Source organism: Patella vulgata, chromosome 3 (assembly GCF_932274485.2).
Source record: "Patella vulgata chromosome 3, xgPatVulg1.2, whole genome shotgun sequence".
Lineage (NCBI taxonomy): Eukaryota > Metazoa > Mollusca > Gastropoda > Patellidae > Patella > Patella vulgata.
In genome coordinates, this window is record NC_065881.2 from 11,518,918 (window position 1) to 11,542,505 (window position 23,588).

Sequence of the window (23,588 nt, forward strand, 5' to 3'; positions counted from 1 at the left end):
AATATGAGTTCTCTTTCCCGAGCTTGTGTTTACTAGATTACGATTACCATTATTCTCTTTAACCCACCATTTCGTAAGGACAAGTTTACTGACGTACCCCCTAACATCATATGGCTCTCCTACGACTTAACAGGGTGCTCTAATCCGAACGATGTTTGTTTCCCAGCCTAGGAGGCTTTTGGTATAATCGACCTTCCCCCGGGAACGGTCTCAGTGATATCTAAAGGAAATTAAACCGCGCACGTTTGTTATAAAGAGGTTACGTGCATGAGTCATGTATCGAGCCCCGGGAAATTGACCAGGTGCTTCCTTTACCGGATTGGTCAGGTGCAAAGATGCTACCCTAGATCTCAACACAGTGTACTTATTTGGCACCACGATTCTAACACATGGGATTACCATATTTGGATTATCAGACTATGATGTCATTGCCCGACTTTATACCACCAGACACATTCTTGTTAGCCTATTTCGTGTTGTCAGTGGTACTAGCTAACGATGACAAAACATGAACCAGAACACTTCTACAGAACTTAGGTAACCTCTACAGTAAATAGACCCCATAGTATTATAATTGTACCAAACCAGAGGTTACTTGTAGTGAAGTACCCTTGTGACCCAGCTACACGGAAATGGAAACAAGAGGTACCAGGATTACTAGGTATGAATGCTATCCGTCATTGTTGGTCTGTTATTGAACATTTGACGAAACATCGTAGATCAAGAGTTTCGTTGAGATGTTACTGCAACGTTATCGCGCAACGAAAAGAACCTTCATGGATTTGTGAAGTTCGCCGGAAAAACTCCTGTAGTTCTTTCGGGACTAACATATGGTTCAAGTTTATCTGAATATTACGCTTGTGCGCAGGGGTCTTTAACTTTTGGAGGAACCCCCGATTTTCGACAGTCACTCTATTCCTAGTCACGTACAAGCGGGAATCAAAACCATATCACTTGACTGAATGGCAGACCTTATGATATAACAACACGCATGCCTTACCACCCCACCCCTCTCCCCCACCCTTTAATAAATAAGAAGAGACATTAATATGCTTACCCTTGCCCTTGCATACACCGCACTTATAACGACAGTTTATTTTAACGCCTCTGGAGCTATCACAATACATTTTGTCGATTCGACTACACCATGTTTTATCAGGAGCACAATTACCTGTAACAAAATCAGATTATAGTGGGTGTGTTACAAATGGGAAATACCATATTCCTGAGGCAATAGACGGGGCTTTGACGGAGTTTGTCTATTTTCATCACCCAATCTATTCAATCCTCTCCTCCATTTTACGCAAGTTGTAGTTGGATACTATTCAGATTGTTGCAACCACTGGTGCCTTGCCTAAAACATTGGACAATTGATAAAGAGAAACCTGGGGAGTGGTGCTGTGGCTCCTGTCTGCCCCGACTGCGCTAATAAAGACGGGCATACGCCATACAGTGTGCTATGACGGAAATTTTCCCCGGCCTACGGTGCTTTGGCCTACTCTTACATCAAATTCCAAATGCCAAGGAGTCAATATGTACATGGTAACTCGGTTTTTCGTCCTATCCGAACGACTAGACAGCTGCCTTGTCAGTCCCTCCGTCCTGGACCACTGACAAGGGTACAGACAAAGATTCGATGCGGAACTCGGTTTGCTTGATGTCTTTTTTATCAAACGTCTTTCAGTACTAATAACTGTTAATAATAAAGCAAATTAAAAAAAAGTATTAGTATTTACAGCAATACAGGGTGATCCACGATCAGAAAAATATGCAATAAACAAACTATATTTGAGGCTTATTTTAACATACATGATAAGATTTACCTTTAAAAACATTATTCATGAACACTTAAAGTATTACTAAGTTAGATTTTTGAGTGACTTAACCTTTTGAAAGTTTGTTTCATCGTGTTGAAATTTTGTCCAGCCATGCCGCGTTGTAGCGGCAGGTTTTTTTTTGTCACAAAGAGTTAAGGTCCCTGGTCACATTAAAATCTCAACAAATTGATCTGAAACTAGTGAAGCAAATTTTTAATTTCCGCGTTCGGGACTCTTCGTTTTCTTTTGTACACGCAAATGGCCATTAAATTTAACATGTGTACGCATGCGCAAACGCTTAGTTATTTGTTGGGGTTTCTTTTACCAATATGTCGCACGCCCTCAAATTTCTTAATAATACTGTTTATAATACTACAGTGACAATTAAAATACAAGTTTGCCTGGATATGAAAAGATCGACGTTTGAGATGAATTGTTTAAAGTTGAGCTCGATATAAACATGAACATTGATTTATTTTCTACACCCAGTACCCGCGGACATCGGTGTGATTATAATGGCATATAATATTGTTAGTCTCATAGAGAAATGAATATATTGCGCAACATAATGTATGTTGAACAATGTACGAAGAAAAGATATTTTTGAATTATTAATAATACATTAACAATCGAACTGTGTAGTTTTTTTTATGGTGATTTAAAATTTAAGTTGGTGTAGTTGGAGAGAGAGGTTTAACGTCGACTCGACACAAACTAGGTCATTTCGGGACTATAACATGGTTCAATTTTAATTCAATAATTCGTTTGTCGCGTCGGCGTCTTTACCTGGGAAGAAACCGGAGGACCTGGAGAAAACCCACGAGGTTGGACAGGCGACCCTACTCCTTGTCACGTACAAACCGGGAATCGAAACCCCGTCAGGCGACTATTAATTCGAATATTAGAGAAAAAAACACTAAAATTATTTTTTTTGTCTAGTACTTTCATCGTTATCAAACGAATCGTCAGGCCATTTTAATGCATTGAGAATTAGATCGTTTTATACATTGTTTCTTATATATATATCCCCAAAAATACTAATATTTGGGTGCAATAATCTATATCTAAATAACTTTTACATTAGTGCCAAGAAACCTGTGGAAAGGGCAAATTCAAGGTAGCACCAATATATAAATTGGATTTCATCAATGAACAGTTGCTGGAAGCCAAAGAGAACAGAATAATAAAATTATTCTCTCAGAAGCTTAATAGTCGAAGATGAACATTCACGTTATAAATACATAATTCCCCTTTGACATACTGGAGTTAAGATCAATTAACATCAAATTCGAAACAAGGATTATGTTCTCTCGGGTGGCATGTTAATAGGCGCACGGACTCGAACATTAAGGTTTGATGCCGGGAGTGCGACGGGGCTTTCGGGGAAGGGATGGATTACCTGAAAATAAATCCTGCCCCATAGGCTTGAGGCATGGCGACGAGATATATGCCCCCACCCTTCGATACAATTTTGAAAATGTGTCCCGCTACAACCCTATTTATATGTTTTTGAAACCGAAAGCCCACTCGATGCAGACCTGAACTGCAGTCGCCGGGACCCAGAAATGTAACTTCCAGAAAAAAAAATAAATAATAAGTTTTCAAAACCGTCACTGTGATCAAATATAACCGCCAAGAACTGCGATGCAGTGATGACGGGTTTCACCGGTGCCCCGTTACACTTTAACTGGCGCCACTAAAATATAGAAAAAGGACGAAACTACATGAGGTTGAAGTTGAAAATAAGGATGCAACTTGCAGATTTTTATTTGATACCGGATCTCAAGTTTCAACCATCGTACAGTCATTTTATGAGAAATATTTGAAATCTTCAGATGACCTTCATGAAACTTCATTTCTCACTGTTCGTGTAGCAAATAGACTTAAACTGCCTTACATTGGGATTATCCAGGTAAATTTAACAATAAGCATTGCACCAAATCAGAGGTTACGTATAGGATATATCCGACATATACAACGCCATTTCACCCTTAAATTTAATAGGCAACAACGATTGGATAATTGCTCGATAGTTTCCGCCAAATAGCGAAAATTACCGAAGTAATCACGTGCATGTTTTTGTTTATACGTCGCCATTTTGGACTATTGAATTGAAAGCAAAAACAAAATGGATAGTAATACGAAGTCAGACGAATAATCAATCCTTTTTAGCCAACATATTGACGATGGAATAGATGTGAATGCAAATATCGATGAGGATCTATCCAAAGCCTGCAGAAAATTTGGACCAAAAGGCATTATTTTCCAAGAATTCTGACAGTGAACCATGATTGAAGGTTTTCGGTATGTTCAGAGAAGGATTTGACCGACTGTTTTAAGTGGACTGTACCCAAAAATACTTTACAAAGGAACTCTTGGGCGATAAATACTTTCAAGTCTTGTAGTGTTTGGAGAAATAATCGCAATGTGGACGAAAAGAAAATTCTGAAAGATGTCTTAGACATGGATAACCGATCTAAATACATGTATGTCGATAAGTACGCCGTCTATTTCGGTCCTGAATGTTAGAAACTGTACCATAACAAATTTTTAATTGTCAAAAGAATAAAAATTTATTTCTGTGTTTTTTTGTATTATTTCGATCATCTACGTCATCAGCGGTTGATATGAGCCGTATATATTGACCTGAGATGATGTCATTAGCGGTTGTTATGAAATATCAACCTGTCATGACGTCATCAGCGGTTGATATGAACGAATATATCAACCTATGATGATGTCATGACAGGTTGTTATGAGATATAACTGCTATGGACATCAAAGTAAAAACTACCGCCAGTTGTATATTTGTAGTGAAGTACCCTTGTGATCCAGCTACACGGAAATGGAAACAAGAGGTACCAGGATTACTATGTATGAATGCTTTCCGTCATTGTTGGTCTGTTATTGAACATTTGACGAAACATCGTAGCTCAAGAATTTTCGTTGAGATGTTACTGCAACGTTATCGCACAACGAAAAGAACCTTTTTGGATTAGTGAAGGTCGCCGGAAAAACTCCTGTAGTTCTTTCGGGACTAACATATGGTTCAATTTTATCTGAATATTACGCTTGTGGGCAGGGGTCTTTAACATTTGGAGGAACCCCTGATTTTGGACAGTCACTCTACTCCTAGTCACGTACAAGCGGGGAATCGAAACCATATCACTTGAGAGAATGGTAGACCTTATGATATAACAACACGCATGCCTTACCACCCCCACCCTTTAATAAATAAGAAGAGACATTAATATGCTTACCCTGGCATACACCGCATTCATAAGGACAGTATTTTTTAACGCGTATGGAGCTATTACATTCGAGTTTTCCGATTTGACTACACCATGTTTCATCAGGATCACATTCAGCTGTAACAAAAACAGATTAGAGTGGGTGTTACATCAGGGAAATACCATACTCCTGAGGCAATAGTCCGGGGTTTTGACGGAGATTGTCTGTTTTCATCACCCAAATCTATTCAATCCTCTCCTCTATTCTACGGAAGTTGTAGTTGGATACTATTCAGATTGTTGCAACCAATGGTGCCTTCCCTAAAACATTGGACAATAATTGATAAAAAAACCCTGGGGGAGGGTTGCTGTGACTGCTGTCTGCCCTGACTGGGGCTAATAAAGACGGGCAAACGCCGTACAGTGTGCTATGACAGAAATTTTGCCCGGACAGCGGCGCTACGGCCTACTCTTATATCGAATTCCAAATGCCAAGGAGTCAATGTGTACACGGTAACTCGGTTTTTCGTCCTATCTGAACGACTAGACAGCTGCCTTGTCAGTCCCTCCGTCCTGAACCACTGACAAGGGTACAGACAAAGATTCTATGCGGAACAGGGTTTGCTTGATGTCTTTTTTATCAAACGTCTTTCAGTACTAATAACTGTTAATAATAAAGCAAATTAAAAAAAAGTATTAGTATTTACAGCAATACAGGGTGATCCACGTACAGAAAAATATGCAATAAACAAACTATATTTGAGGCTTATTTTAACATACCTGATAAGACTTACCTTTAAAACATTATTCATGAACAATTAAAGTATTGCTAAGTTAGATTTTTAAATGATTTAACCTTTTGAAAGTTTGGTTTCATATTGTTGATATTTTGACCAGCCATGTCGCGTTGCAGCCGCAGGTTTTTTTGTCACAAAGAGTTAAGGTACCTGGTCACATTAAAATCTCAACAAATTGATCTGAAACTAGTGACACAAATTTTTAATTTTCGTATTCGGGACTCTTCGTTTTCTTTTGTACGCGCAAATGGACATTGAATTTAACATGTGTACGCTTAGTTATTATTTTTTTTTTTAACAATATGTTGCACGCCCTCAAATTTCTTAATACTACTGTTTATAATACTACAGTGACAATTAAAATACAAGTTTGCCTGGATATGAAAAGATCGACGTTTGAGGTGATTTGTTTCAAGTTGAGCTCGATATAAACATTAATATTGATTTCTTTTCTACACCTACACCCAGTACCAGCGGACATCGGTGTGATTATAATGGCATATAATATTGTTAGTCTCATAGAGAAATAAATATATTGCGCACCATAATGTATGTTGAACAATGTACGAAGAAAAGATATTTTTGAATTATTAATAATACATTAACAATCGAACTGTGTAGTTTTTTAATGGTGATTTAAAATTTAAGTTGGTGTAGTTGGAGAGAGAGGTTTAACGTCGACTCGACACAAACTAGGTCATTTCGGGACTATAACATGGTTCAATTTTAATTCAATAATTCGTTTGTCGCGTCGGCGTCTTTACCTGGAAAGAAACCGGAGGACCTGGAGAAAACCCACGATGTTAGACAGGCGACTCTACTCCTTGTCGCGTACAATCCGGGAATCGGAACCCCGCCAGGCGACTATTAATTCGAATATTAGACAAAAAACATCGTTATCAAATATATATATAAGATCAATTAATATCAAATTCGAAACAAGGATTATGTTCTCTCATGTGGCATGTTAACAGGCGTACTGGCTCGATCATTAAGTTTTGATGCCGGGAGTGGCGACGGGGCTTTCGGAGAAGGAATGGATTACCTGAAAATAAATCCTGCCCCAAAGGCTCGAGGCATGGCGACGGGATTTATGCCCCCCCCCCCCCACACCCTTCGATACAATTTTGAAAATTAGACGGCCACAAACGCGTTTATTCCTGTCATTGCAAGTGTCCCGCTATAACCCTATTTATATGGGTTTGAAACCGAAAGCCCACTCGTGCAAACCCGAACTGCAGTCGCCGGGACCCAGAAATTTAACTTCCAGAAAAAAATAAATAATAGGTTTTCAAAACCGTCATTGTGATCATGTATAACCGCCAAGAACTGCGATGCAGTGATGACGGGTTTCACCGGTGCCCCGTTACACTTTAACTGGCTCCACTAAAATATAGAAAAAGGACGAAACTACATGAGGTTGAAGTTGAAAATGAGGATGCAACTTGCAGATTATTATTTGATACCGGATCTCAAGTTTCAACCATCGTACAGTCATTTTATGAGAAATATTTGAAATCTTCAGATGACCTTCATGAAACTTCATTTCTCACTATTCGTGCAGCAAATGGACCTAAACTGCATTACATTGGGATTATCCAGGTTAATTTAATAATAAGTATTGTACCAAATCAGAGGATACTTGTAGTGAAGTACCCTTGTGATCAAGCTACACGGAAATGGAAACAAAAGGTACCAGGATTACTATGTATGAATGCTTTCCGTCAATGTTGGTCTGTTATTGAACATTTGACGAAACATCGTAGATCAAGAGTTTCGTTGAGATGTTACTGCAACGTTATCGCACAACGAAAAGAACCTTTTTGGATTTGTGAAGGTCGCCGGAAAAACTCCTGTAGTTCTTTCGGGACTAACATATGGTTCAATTTTATCTGAATATTACGCTTGTGCGCAGGGGTCTTTAACTTTTCGAGGAACCGCCGATTTTGGACAGTCACGTACAAGCGGGGAATCGAAACCATATCACTTGACTGAATGGCAGACCTTATGATATAACAACACGCATGCCTTACCACCCCCTCCCCCGTCTCCCACCCTTTAATAAATAAGAAGAGACATGCACGTGCTTACCCCTGCATACACCGCACTCATAAGGACAGGTTGTATTATAAAGGCTGAAAGTATTACAATAGCGCTTTTCGATTCCGATACACCATGGTTGATCAGGAACACATTCAGCTGTAACAAAAAAAGATTAGAGTGGGTGTTACAGCAGGGAAATACCATATTCCTAAGGCAATAGTCCGGGGTTTTGACGGAATTTGTATATTTTCATCACCCAATCGATTCAATCCTCTCTTCCACTTTTCATCACCCAATCGATTCAATCCTCTCTTCCACTTTACGGAAGTTGTAGTTGGATATTATTCAGATTGTTGCAACCACTGGTGCCTTGCCTAAAACATTGAAAATTGAATAAAAAAAACCCTGGGGGAGGGTTGCTGTGACTGCTGTCTGCCCCGACTGGGCTAATAAAGACGGTAAAACGCCATACAGTGTGCTATGGCGGAAATTTTGACTGGACAGCGGCGCTACGATCAACTCTTATATCGAATTCCAAATGCAAAGGAGTCAATGTGTACAATGTAACTCGGTTTTTCGTACCATCCGAATGACTAGATAGCTGCCTTGTCAGTCCCTCCGTCCTGCACCACTGACAAGAGTACAGACAAAGATTAAATGCGGAACTGGGTTTGCTTGATGTTTTTTTTTATCAAACGCCTGTCAGTACTAATAATTGTTAATAATATACATGTATCAAATTTAAAAAATAATGAACGGAATTTTCTAAAGTCGATGTAACAAACAAAAATATAAATATTACTGTAAACAATAGATTTTTACGGCTTTAAGAGTTGATAGATGTGTAGAAAATTTCACCATACATGATAAGACTTACCTTTAAAAACATTATTCATGAACAATTTAAGTATTGCTAAGTTAGATTTTTGAGTGATTTAACCTTTTCAAACTTTGTTTTCATCCTTTACCATTCATATTTTCAACTTTTCGTCCCTTCAAAACACGAAAGTCGAAAAGTAGAAGTTACGACAAAATGTGAGGTGACAGCACGCCAAAATCGACTCGAAAATAGGAAATTAAGAAATAATACACTGCGATAATAGCGCCCCTCGTTTTTTCCTAATTTCTTATTTTCGACTTGCATTTTGGCTTGTGTACCTTCTTGTCTACCTTTGTATTTATTGATGTCAGTAAGGAGGCGCGAATATGCATACCAAGCCATACTGCAACTCGAAAAGTAGAAATTAGGAAATAAACACACGCGCTATTAGCGACCTATCATTTTGGCTCGTTGTCGTTCTGACGACTTTCGGAGTTTCGCCTCGGAAGTGGTTGTAGTCTTAATAAATGCAATGCGAGTTAACAAAATAGTCTGTATGATAAAGTCTGGTATTGAAATGAAATGAAATGAAATGTGATTTAACGTCCTACTGTTCTGCTCCTAACCTGGGCTAATGAAGACGGCATACAGTGTGCTAGGAGGGAAATTTTGCCCGGGCAGCGGCGCTACGACCTACTGCCAAGGGATCTTTTACGTGCACGCAAATGTGTACACGGGTCCTCGATTTTTCGTCCCATCCGAACGACTAGACAGCTATCCTTGTTAGGCCCTCCATCCTGCATCACTGACAAGGGGAAACCACGCCGGAAAATCTGAATGAACTTTCTTTGCCAATGCAGGGATCGAACACCCGATCTCCAGGCTAGCGAACCAGCGTTTTACCCACTTAGCCGCGTGATCCGATATTAGCGACCTATGATTTTGGTTTGCTGTCGTGCGGTCGACTTTTCGCCTCGGAAGTTGATGTAGTCTCTACTCTCAAGGTCACATTAGAATGCGCGCATTGATAACTGAATTTTATTTACTGTGGCTTCATACCGCATATAAAATATACAGGTTTTCCCGATTGTATATTATTATTTTATTTCAAATTATATTATCACCATGGGTAGGATATGTAAGAACGAGTCGAATAGTGACGTTTCAGTACCGCCGCCAAAGTTATCTAATGATTGTAAGCATGTCTTACAAATAAAATTAAATTTCTATGAGGATTCAGATTCTGGATCATTACGCTACCTGCAGTTAAGAATTGGCCTACTGTACATACACAACTTTAAAAAAAGGAAATCCTAGAATGAGACTGGCATGTAGAGGCTGAATATATATTGTTCAGTAGATGTGGAAATAACTAAAAACAACAAAAACTAGAACTGCGGAGCAGTAATGACGGGTTTCACCGGTGCTACGTTACCCTTGAACTTATATCACTTTAAGTGCCACGTTACCCTTGAACTCATATCACTTCCAGTACCAATGAAACCGATAAACAGATTTCCACATAAACATTGCAGACTTGTTATAAAATGGACGCAGAATCAACCAAATCCAGCAATATCAATCCTATTTATACATTTGTTACCATGTGTTACACGTGTAAAAAAAGTGATCCTGTTACTAACTTACCGCTAAGTTACCTGACATTCTAATGGGAAATTAAAAAGGATAAAAATTTTAAGTCTTAAGAAGTGATCCTGAGAAAATTGGTTGTTTCTCGACAAGGGAAGATGCTAGAAGCAATTTTTGGACATCTATATGATCGTATTGATCATATAGATCATAATAATAAGTATAACTCACTTCAAAAAAAATGTTTGATTTGAGGGCCAAAAATACATTATTTTGCCAAAATGACATTACTTCCGGGGATAATGAAAATGTTAAATTAGTTCTATGAAATCATAAGTGGCATAAGGTATCACATGGTGACTTGTAGGAAATGGTCTATTTCTCTGCAACCGTACAGGTTAGGAACCTTTTGTGGTATCTGTATGATCGTACGCGTTTATCCTATTTGTTGATTTGAATCAAATATCATAATTTTAAAATGATTACAAATAAGAATCATTTGAATAAAATATCTCTTTTAAAGGCTAAAAATACATTTTTTTCCCAAATGATGTCATTTCCGCTGACGGTGAAAATGTTAAATTGGTTTGACCTAGTCAAAGTTAGCACAAGGCATCGAATGGTAAAAAAATGAAAATCGAATAATAATTGACTCCTTTACAGGCAAAAAAAGGGTTGTAAATAGCTTAATTTTATACCGTTTTTCACCTGTTAATCGAAATAGCCCGAAAGCGAAATCGAAATTAAGAAAACCGAGTCCGATGTTTTGTGCACATGGCTCATCCTTTTGGTAATATCAAATTTTGAAAAAATAATATTTGTGGTACCGAACTGTCAACATTATAGTTTTTGTTAAAATTATGTCGCTTCCGATGCCGACAGAAAACTCTATCGGTAACAAAAAAATGACATTTTGGAAAAAGGAGCATATGAATTTTGTGAAAATGTTAAATTGGTTTGACCTAGTCAAAGTTAGCACAAGGCATCGAATGGTAAAAAAATGAAAATCGAATAATAATTGACTCCTTTACAGGCAAAAAAAGTGAAAAGTGACGCGTGAAAAAATTGCCTATTTCTCGGCAACCGCTCATATTACAAACTAATTTTCACATACATTCTCTTCGTATGGATTAGTGCTTATGAAAGTTGCGAAAAAAAATATTAAAATATGAAAAGTCTGAATGGGTTGTGAATAGCTCATTTTTTCACCTTTTTTCAATGGGTTGTAAATAGCTTAATTTTATACCGTTTTTCGCCTGTTAATCGAAATAGCCCGAAAGCGAAATCGAAATTAAGAAAACCGAGTCCGATGTTTTGTGCACATGGCGCATCCTTTTGGTAATATCAAATTTTGAAAAAATAATATTTGTGGTACCGAACTGTCAACATTATAGTTTTTGTTAAAATTATGTCGCTTCCGATGCCGACAGAAAACTCTATCGGTAACAAAAAAATGACATTTTGGAAAAAGGAGCATATGAATTTTGTTTTAAACAAATCGAACACTAAATAATCAATTTAGGACCGAAAAACTGAATTAGCCAATGGCGACTAACGCAAATTACCGAGTCAAAAATTGTTCATATTTTTGCTCAAATCAGATGACCCTATAGCCCTGGATAAAATACCATAAAGACATATTCATTAATAAAAAAATTTTTTGTAAAAATTTAAATTTTCAAAATTTCGCGCCTAATATTTCCGAAGTTTCATCCAAAATCAAATATCTAAAGACAGGTAGCTATGTTCCTTGTCTCTGGCTATGTCAAAATGTATGAAATGTTAAAATCCGGCAATTATTGTTAATATTATGGCAATATTTAGAAAAAAAACAACTTTGGTGATTTCGGACATTTCACATTGTCGCAGAATGTTCGAAATACATTTAATTTCTAAGTCATGCCATCTTTCCTATGTAAAACCAAGGATATCGGATTGATTCGATAAGTAGTTTCTGAGATATACTCAAGTAAAAACAATCATCACTAGACTTGCTTGCAAGACTGAAGGCTTTCACCGTGCCAAGGCGTCACACGATCGCCAGATGCATGACAAAAGACTTTCCTCACCACAACCCAATACACTAACATAACTCAGATATTGACACGTTCTTTGTATTCGCATTGCGATAGAGAAGGTAATTGAAAAATAGAGTTGAACAATTCACATCATGATAATCCTAGATCGGTAGAATCGAACAGACGCCGCCAATCCAAATATGTAAGCGAAAACTCAAAATTCCAAGAAATAACAATTTTAGTAAATTTTCAAATTTTGAAGAAAAAATGAGAACGACATGGTATTTCAATTCGGCCGTTATCGCATCCGCAATATCCCAAGCTGTACAAAAATATAACTTTTTCGAAAATCGGTTGGGAATTCACATAATTAGGGCCGGTTTTCAATTTTCGTGCACGTTAAAGATTTACACAACTTACGGTCTGTCCACAACTTTCGAAATAGTTATAAGTAATAATTGTTAAAAACAAGGGAAAAATCAATATTCAGAACACTATCTGTTAGTTTCAGAGATCTACACGAATTGTAAATGGAATAAAAAAAAACAACAAAAAACAGTTTTCCGAATGGGACAAAAACAGTCTTATAGTCTCAGATAACAAATAAAATCCGAAATCACAATTATCAACCTCAACTTTCCTATATATTCAGAAAGGGGCGACTTTCTTATAAATAGCTGCAGCAGGGAGATTTATTTTAAATGGTATAAAGAGATGACGTCATGTACACAAAAAACTGGGATATTAATTTCAGGAGCAACTGTTTTTTACTGATATGAAATATTTTCACTCTAGAAGCACCAGTGCCAGATATTGGTTAACAGTAGAACACCCTTAGTTCAAATATTGCCACTTAGAAAAATAGCTCTCCATATTATACGTATGCAGAACGTTCCGATTATGACCCTATCGGACTTTTGTCGATATACAGTGCCATTTGTTTGGCCACTCTTGATACTTTTGACCGTTGTACGGTGGTTTCATACCGGCGGGGGGGGGGGGGGGGTAACACGCGCGCGCTGTATCATAAAGTCTGTCATTGAGTCGACTGGCGTGGTTTCGAATCCCCGGTTGTACGTGACAAGGAGTAGGGTCGCCTGTCCAACCTCGTGGGTTTTCTCCGGGTCCTCCGGTTTCCTCCCACCAACAAAGACCCCTACGCGCAAGGGAATTATTTAAATAAAATTAAACCATATGTTAGTCCCAAAATGACCTAGTTTATGTCAAGTGGACGTTAAACCTCATTTTTCTCTCTCTCTCTAATTGTTCATACCTTTCTAACCAGGGTGGGGGGTTGGATGGCTAAGTGGTTAGCGTGAGCGCGCTGTATCATAAAGTCTGTCATTGAGTCGACTGGCGTGGTTTCGAATCCCCGGTTGTACGTGACAAGGAGTAGGGTCGCCTGTCCAACCTCGTGGGTTTTCTCCGGGTCCTCCGGTTTCCTCCCAATGCTAAAGACCCCTACGCGGAAGCGAATTATAGAAATAAAAATAAAGCATATGTTAGTCCCGAAATGACCTAGTTTGTGTCGAGTGGACGTTAAACCCCATTTCTCTCTCTCTCTCTCTCTCTCTCTCTAACCAGGGGGGGATCACGTGGCTAAGTGGGTAAGACGCTAGCTCGCTAGCCTGGAGGTCGGGTGTTCGATCCCTGCATTGGCCGAGAAAGTTCATCCAGATTTTCCGGCGTGGTTCTCCCTTGTCAGTGATGCAGGACGGAGGGGCTGACAAGGAAAGCTGTCTAGTCGTTCGGATGGGACGAAAAACCGAGGTCCCGTGTACACATTGGCGTGCACGTAAAAGATCCCTTGGCAGTTGGAATTCGATATAAGAGTAGGCCGTAGTGCCGCTGTCCGGGCAAAATTTCCCTCATAGCACACTGTATGGCGTATGCCCGTCTTCATTAGCCCAGGTTAGGAGCAGAACAGTAGGACGTTAAACCCCATTTCATTTCATTTCTCTAACCAGGGTAATTATATAACTAACAGAACACAGTTTTTATGGGATACAATCACTAGTTTATTCTAAAAGCACGACGTTTCGACAAGTATCCTCTTATCGTTATCAAGCACAAAATGTGCTTGATAACGATAAGAGGATACTTGTCGAAACGTCGTGCTTTTAGAATAAACTAGTGATTGTATCCCATAAAAACTGTGTTCTGTTAATTTGTTCCCTGATCGCTAAATGCCACTTAAAGAATAATTATATAACTGTTAAATTAAACAATGGATAACTCCTACCTCTTAAATGATTTATATAATTAGTAAATAATTATTATTATGTAATGATTGTTGTTTTGTGACATATATAGTATAACCAATATATACATTATACTTTTATAATCAATATGATACTAAGCATTAGTCGTGTTTATGTTCTTATGATTTGAATTTCTTCATGCAATATTTGTAAATCGCCAGTAGGATTAAATGTTTCTTATATAGATACATTATAGAATTCCAACCGCCAAGGGATCTTTTACGGTCACACCAATGTGTACACGAGACTTCGGAATCGCGTTCATGTCAGCTACTCAAATATGTAACTGGTTCAAAAATTGATTGAATATTCAATGAAATATCGCCAATTTTCTGGTTTCGTGCACGTTAAAGATTTGACGTCACTAATTAAAATTTAATATTAATTACAGATAGATTCCATGCTCAAACAACGTCATGCCTTTTATCACAGGTGCAATATTCGATACCACTGTACGATACTACTGCAATCGCTTAATTAATTGGACTTTCTTATAAACAGCGCGAGCCGTCGATTTCTGTCCAGATGATTACCGGTATAAGATATCTTTGACACAGAAGCAACAATATTAATTCAAAGGCTAATTATTACACACAGCAATAAACTATTTCTGTTACAGGGTCACTAAACCCATATTTTGGAAAGAAGAAAACACTCATAGTGGAAATAATTTCAGTTCAAATATCATCAATCTTGAATAGGCTCTATACGTTGACAAAACGTACAGATTGCATCCCCCACTTATGTTTCGCTTAACAATGAAAGGTGTCGTGTTCAATTTTCGGTCCCTTTGTTCTGCTACTCTTAAAATTTGGGACTATTGTACAATCGTTTTATGTATAACACTACCGATAGGCCTCTCTGTAGAAGAAGTTCCAAAAAAGAATTATATTGTCTTTTCAGAATAGGCCTCTAAAAATGCTCCAAATCGTACAAATACAACGTTTTCGATTTTCGATCTCTTTTTTCGGCTACCCCTGATATTCAAAAAATGATACAGTGGTTTCACAAAACAGAGTAGCCATTAGCCTCTCGATTGAGAAAGTTTTTAAAAAATCGTTGGGAGGCTTTCCGAGAAACATGCTTCCAAAATTGCTCGAAATCGTAAAAAACGTTATTTTTCAAAGTCACATAACTTTTTAAATTTTTGATAGAAACATGCCGCTTTAGTACAATCCGATAGACAATTCAATTGGCTATTAAACGATATAAAACTTTAACTTATCGCATACTCTCAAAGCATGCCAAGTGTCCATGACTATTTATCCTATCACAACCTGCATAGGTATTTGCATTTCAATATCCCCTACTTTTTTTGAAGAGTATATATTAAAGCTGAAATTCCAAGATTTGAATTTGTTGAAGGTACCATTAGAAGATTCTTATCACATGATCTTAAAGAGCGAGACAGTCAGAAATTCTTTTAAGAAACCTTAAAGTATCATTATTATAACATAAAATATCAACAGATTATATAATATATCAACAGATAATATAAAATATCAACAGATTATATAAAATATTAACAGATTATAAATTATCAACAGATTATAAAATATCAACAGATTATATAAAATATCAACAGATTATAGAGAGAGAGAGAAATGGGGTTTAACGTCCACTCGACACAAACTAGGTAATTTCGGGACTAACATATGGTTTAATTTTATTTCAATAATTCGCTTGCGCGTAGGGGTCTTTAGCAGTGGGAGGAAACCGGAGGACCCGGAGAAAACCCACGAGGCACAGGCGACCCTACTCCTTGCCACGTACAACCGGGGATTCGAAACCACGCCAGTCGACTCAATGACAGACTTTATGATACAGCGCGCGCACGCTAACCATTCAGCCATACCCCCCCCCCCCAACAGATTATATAAAATACCAACAGATTATAAAATATCAACAGATTATATAAAATATCTACAAATTATATAAAATATCAACAGATTACATAAAACATCAACAAATTATATAAAATATCAACAGATTATATAAAATATAAACAGATTATAAAATATCAACAGATTATAAAATATCAACAGATTATATAAAATATTAACAGATTATAAAATATCAACAGATTATATAAAATATTAACAGATTATATAAAATATCAACAAATTATATAAAATATTAACAGATTATATAAAACATTACCAGATTATTTTGGACATTTTTCAATATCCTAAACAATCATCATCCATCAGTCAAGTTAACCGCAAATGTAAATCAGCATAGATTTCCTTGACACTATTGTTTTTAAAAGTAGCAACACCAATTGGAAACTAAAGTATTTTTCAAAGAAACTGAGACATATCAATTATTGTTCAAAAGGTCCTTTCACCCAAAACATACGTTCTCCGGCATCATACAATCTCAGATTCTCCGTTTTCATAGTATATGTACTCTGGTATTTAGCAAACTACGAGGAAGGGGATACTCCAAACACTATCTCCGACGTATAAAAAACAACACTTTAGCTGAACTTGCCGCCGAAGAAACAAATAATATGCAATCAGCAGTTAAAACCAAAACTTGTGGATAGCCAAGATGTCAAACATGCTAAATCATAAACATATCCGACCATTTCCATAACAAAACATCTGGCACACAATTCCCAATATTAGACCAACTTTCATGCAGCGGTTCAAATATAATTTATATTTCATGTAGACAAACAATACATGAAACCCAAAATGCTCTTCGGGAAAAAAATTAGCGGTCACCGATTTGACATAGTCACGAAAAATGACAAACCGGTCTCAATTCACCCCAACCAACCAAATCAAGACATTTCTGATCTCATTGTCACGCCAATAGAACAGACTAAGAGCGATATTGAAACTACAAATGAAATTAAAGTGTTTAGTCTAACAAGAGAAAAGATCTGGATTGACAAATTGAAAAACACTGTCCCACCAGGTTTGGATATTCATACGGCTAGCGCAATAGCCCCTTTTGTAGTTCCATATAGCGCAACAGCAGCAAGTGCATCTAAAATCATCAAAAAACACTATACTGTTCCCCAGGAAAATCACCCGAAATTTTCACGCAGAAACTTATAATTGCATATTCTAAAAATAAAAATCTGAACAACTTAGTGCACAGTAATTTGGACTAAATAACACTAGTCCTCTTCCTAAGCGTGTCACGAAATTTTGAACGGCACACTAAGAAAATGTGAAGAAAACACGTGATCCCAGCTGAGTATTCACTGGTGTCTAGGACTAATCTGTCTACGGTTATATTTTGTCTGACTTACCATCTTTTTATTTTGCAAAATTCAAATATTTTTCATATTATATATTTAGCCAGGTGTACCGTTATTTTTTCATTTGTTCCAAGTTGTGCTGTTGGCAAAAAAAGGGATGAGAACCACTGCCCTGAAAATCCAATCCTTAGTAGGAAACACAATAATGTGGCTCTCAGCCGAGAGCCTCAAATTTATTCTTTTTTCTTCAGAAACAAAAATACCAGAATACCACAAGCGACAGCTAAGGAAGATCATCAGCGTCACCAACACCAAAAAAACCAGCGAAATCAGCTTTGTATATAAATCTAATGTATTATATTATGTATTTTTAATAAAACTAGGAAATATCACGAACCAAATTTTCATCATCCTAGGTCAGTGCTAATGTGGCGACTCAACCTCTCCCCCACATTTTTATACCTACAAGCCCGCCAACAAACACGTGCCCTAACTTTATTTACATCTCAGCGACCTTGACAAAATGATGAAAATTGAGCTAGCCTTATCAAATAGATTTAGCCCTGCAGACACATAATCATTGTAAACCGGAAATAGTCAAAACAAGTCGGTGCCAGACATAATCTTTGATTAACCTCTTTTTAATACGACTGAATTCAAGCCAGGAGATTATCTATTTTAAGAGGGTTTTTTTTTATAATTAAGCGAGCAATAACCAATTTGAGTGCATTAGAGTGAATTAAAATGTGAAAAATTAGATATTTTCTAAAAAAAAAAAAATGCAAATGGCGATTTAACGCATTAAACTGGATTAAGTTGAAGTTCACAAACACTTGGCTGTGCTCTTGATTCCTGTTCAGAATGGCTCATCGATAATAAACTGTCGCTCCATCTCGGTAAAACCGAGTGTATTCTCTTCGGGCCTAAACGTAAACTAAGAAGTATTAAAGAGTTTACAATAACCTGCAATAACCATACCGTAAAAGCAACAGATAACCTTAAATATTTGGGTCTACGTTTTGACAAATACTTGTCTGGTGAGGACACTGTTAACAGCATTATTAAGAAAGCAAATTCAAGATTGAAATTTCTGTTTCGCTATAATAAATGCCTTAGCAAAAAAACAAAAAATTTACTTTGTTCTGCACTTATTCAGTGCCACTTTGATTATGCATGCTCAGCCTGGTATTCTGGTGTGAATCAATCACTTAAAAATAAATTGTTCCTTAGTAGGAAACACAATAATGTGGCTCTCAGCCGAGAGCCTCAAATTTATTCTTTTTTCTTCAGAAACAAAAATACCAGAATACCACAAGCGACAGCTAAGGAAGATCATCAGCGTCACCAACACCAAAAAAACCAGCGAAATCAGCTTTGTATATAAATCTAATGTATTATATTATGTATTTTTAATAAAACTAGGAAATATCACGAACCAAATTTTCATCATCCTAGGTCAGTGCTAATGTGGCGACTCAACCTCTCCCCCACATTTTTATACCTACAAGCCCGCCAACAAACACGTGCCCTAACTTTATTTACATCTCAGCGACCTTGACAAAATGATGAAAATTGAGCTAGCCTTATCAAATAGATTTAGCCCTGCAGACACATAATCATTGTAAACCGGAAATAGTCAAAACAAGTCGGTGCCAGACATAATCTTTGATTAACCTCTTTTTAATACGACTGAATTCAAGCCAGGAGATTATCTATTTTAAGAGGGGTTTTTTTTATAATTAAGCGAGCAATAACCAATTTGAGTGCATTAGAGTGAATTAAAATGTGAAAAATTAGATATTTTCTAAAAAAAAAAAATGCAAATGGCGATTTAACGCATTAAACTGGATTAAGTTGAAGTTCACAAACACTTGGCTGTGCTCTTGATTCCTGTTCAGAATGGCTCATCGATAATAAACTGTCGCTCCATCTCGGTAAAACCGAGTGTATTCTCTTCGGGCCTAAACGTAAACTAAGAAGTATTAAAGAGTTTACAATAACCTGCAATAACCATACCGTAAAAGCAACAGATAACCTTAAATATTTGGGTCTACGTTTTGACAAATACTTGTCTGGTGAGGACACTGTTAACAGCATTATTAAGAAAGCAAATTCAAGATTGAAATTTCTGTTTCGCTATAATAAATGCCTTAGCAAAAAAACAAAAAATTTACTTTGTTCTGCACTTATTCAGTGCCACTTTGATTATGCATGCTCAGCCTGGTATTCTGGTGTGAATCAATCACTTAAAAATAAATTGTTCAAAATAAGGTTCTTAGATTTGTGAATGGGCTAGGACGTAGAGATCATGTTTCATATTCTGATTTGAATATACTTAATGTTGAAAACCGAGTTAAAACTCAATCACGTACATAAGATTTTTCATAATAATTGTCCATTATACCTTAAATCAAAATTCAAATGTGTTAGAGATACTCATCAATATGGCACAAGATCTAGTTTATTCAATTTTGCGGTTCCAAAATGCTCGGGTAGAGATCAGCTCACATCATTTTATTATACCGCCATAAGTGTCTGGAACGATTTACCGAATGATATTAAGTCTTTAGATTCACTTTACAGCTTTAAAGCTGCAGCCAAGAAGTATTTATTGTTAATACAATGTTAATCTGTGATACTACAAGTTTGATAATCTACTATTAATAAAATTGGTTGATGTATAACATGTAGACATAAATATATTTTATTATTTGTGATACAATGCTGTGATGGCATGTTTATTAAATTTTGCCTCCCAATGATGACCTGACGCGACCTTGGCAACTTTGGACCCCATTGGAAATAAGCAACGGATGTTATATACGTCAGGCTTTATGGGCTGTCCTAAGTAAAGGTCTCTTCATGACACCATAGCTATCATATTTCTCTATGCTTGTCTCATCTGGCATCCTACATTACAATGTAGCACATAGTTCTTATTTTCATATACATATCTGTATTTATTGTTGTCACTTTCCCAGTCGTGTAATGCGACACTAGTTCTTATTATACTACATTAATTTATTGTCATGTTGTAACCTTTACTTGAAGAATAAATAAATAAATAAATAAATAGTCAACATTAAGCAAAATCTGATTAATGGCGACATCCGATGATCTAGAGGGTTGTTTATAAGTTTGACATGTAAATAAATGTCTATATAATAGTTTATATAACTTTCGAAACCAAAATAAAAAACATACAATGGCCAGTTTTAGCTCTTACATAATACATCTTTAATAAATATTGATCAATGGCGACATTTTTGTATATTCTGACAATTACTAAAATATTTAAAACTTACGTTGCCCTTCCGCTGTGTCAGCTGAAATGATGACTGCTTGAAAACACAAACAAAATGCCAAAATAATTCGCAACATTTTACCAACTTTAAAGTACTGTAACTCAAGGATTCTGTTTTGCTTCAAGTTGTAAACGTTGTAACGTCAGGAATCTGTCTGCTACGACTGGAGTTTGTTGATTATTGGCGTCATATTTATAGTAAAATCAGTTACATAACTTCACACCTGCATTCATTAGTCAACCGGCAGGATTGTTTTTTGCTAATAAAACAGTTTATTTGATGACTAAAGCCTTTTTCTCATTTTAATATTCGCCTTATCGCCCGATTTAAATATGTTTTAATTATTATTCAAATGAGTCTCGTTTGTTAATAAACATGTTAAATGGAATGGGGTTTAAAGTCTTACTGTTCTGCTCCGAATGGGCTAATGAAGACGGGCCATGCAGTGTGCTATGAGGAAAATGTCTTCCTGGAAGCGGCACTAAGGCCTACTCTTATATCGAATTCCAACTGCCAGGTGATCTTTTACGTGCCCGCCAATGTATAAACGGGACCTCAGTTTTTCGTACCATCCGAACAACTAGACAGCTGCCCCTGTCAGACTCTCTGCACCACAGACAAAGGGGAGAAAACGTCGGAAAATCTTGATGGACTTTCTCGGCCAATGCAGGGATCGAACACACGACCTCCAGACTAGCGAGCCAGTGTCTCACCCACTTAGCCACCCATAAGCTACAAAACACAATAAATTATATAAGATTTAGTTAGAGGGATAAATTGACACACAGACATGTACAGGTGCACTATCATCGAAAAATATCAAATTAGTTGCTGCCATTATTAGAATGATATGAAATAGAATCATTTAATATATCCTGTTAATAACGACGCAAAACAAACCTGAATAGAATTTAGATACAGAGATTAACAGTATACACGTTTACATAGTACGCTGATCGTTTCTAAACAATGATTCTGCTAATGGTCAAGATATATTTCATGTGCAGTAAAACGATATCGTATTTTAGTTCTATCCGATCCGAATTATAAATCTGTGTCATTAACGTAGTACCAGACCCGGTCCGATCTACAGATTGTCAGACACGCTCCGTACAATAGCAGATCTACACTCGGCTTGACTCGGTCCGAGAAACATCAAATTTTCCTGTGCTCGGCAAATAGGTCGCGCTGGCCTTGATCATATCCAGTTTATATATACTAAACAGCAAAATAAAAAACAAAAAACAAAAAAAAAACGTCAGTGCTATTTCAAAATCAGAGAGGCACTTTAATCAAATCATATTAGAAAACGTCTTACGAAATGGATCAAAGCAATTTTTTGTGAAAAGTATGTTGACACATTATTGATTAATTCATCACAATTTCAAGACATTACAAGAAGGTTTAGAGTCTGTACACAGTCTATACATCAGTATATGTTGTGTCCATCGCGAGTGTCAATAACAGCAGCGCAGCGTTTGTACATGGAGTGGACCAGACGTTTGATGAACGCCATTGGCACCTGGAACCACACTCTCAGAAATGCCTGGCGCATTTCATCCGCTGTGTTTGGTCACGATACGATGTTAAGTCTCGTCTGAATTTCATCCCAAAGATGTTCAATCGGGTTTAAGTCCGGACTAAGGGCTGACCAGTGCATAACGTTGACACCGTTCTGCCGTAGAAAGTCCCGAGTAACTCTGGTAGTGTGGGCACGGGCGTTGTCATGCTGGAAAACGTTGTTTCGATGACGTCCAAAATGTGGTATGACGTGGGGTCTGAGAGCTTGACGCGTATTCTATGATTTCGGCTGCAATTTGTAATTAATGAACAAAGAAATACATGTACATATCCTACAAGACAACGTGGAAGTAATTAGTAATGGCTGAGTCACAAACGAAAAAATATTAACTGAAAAAACAAAACGTGTAGAGGTGATTAAACCGGCGACTCTCGTTCCATTTTTGGGCAGTGGCTAAATACCACGCTCCTAAATACCCCGCCCGTCCCTGTTGCTTCTATACAAATGTGACGTGTTACGAGATTTTGGTACCACGTACTTTTTAATTATGGTGATTTTACCTTCTTAGAAACTAAAATTGCAAATTACATTAATCGTGTATTCAGTTGCGATGTTTTTGTACTATTTATAGACCATATTTACACTTTTAAGTTTGATATATACTCTTAAAATACATTTGTAATGTTGCTAAATACATGCTCCACTAAGAACTTCCTCTACTTCCTTTTTCAAAGACTCTGGTGGTTTTTGCAACACAATCAGACACCTCAACCGCCCTGGAAGAATTGCGTCGTACGATGTGGTTGACCTGTTTACCAACGTTCCCCGCCAAGAGGCCATTGAAGTCCTCCGCTCCCGAATAAATGCACTAGAGGTACACCTAGAAAGCAGGTTATCAACTGACAGCATCTTGGAATTAGTTCCGATGTGCATTGATTCTACCTATGGGGGACAACATATACAAACAAGTC

General features: G+C 37.1%; 1 long non-coding RNA gene across 1 annotated transcript in view; it reads right to left on the reverse strand.

Annotated features, from left to right (window-relative positions):
* The window catches only part of LOC126816240 (uncharacterized), a 29,284-nt gene extending 8,040 nt beyond the window's left edge, over nucleotides 1-21,244 (reverse strand). The window contains exons 1-4 of the long non-coding RNA XR_007678275.2: nucleotides 21,096-21,244; nucleotides 7,936-8,043; nucleotides 5,078-5,185; nucleotides 1,058-1,171 (exon numbers count right to left, since the gene is read on the reverse strand). This is a non-coding gene — a long non-coding RNA (uncharacterized LOC126816240). The remainder of the gene's footprint in view (nucleotides 1-1,057; nucleotides 1,172-5,077; nucleotides 5,186-7,935; nucleotides 8,044-21,095) is intronic.
* Between the last annotated feature and the right edge of the window lie 2,344 nt (nucleotides 21,245-23,588).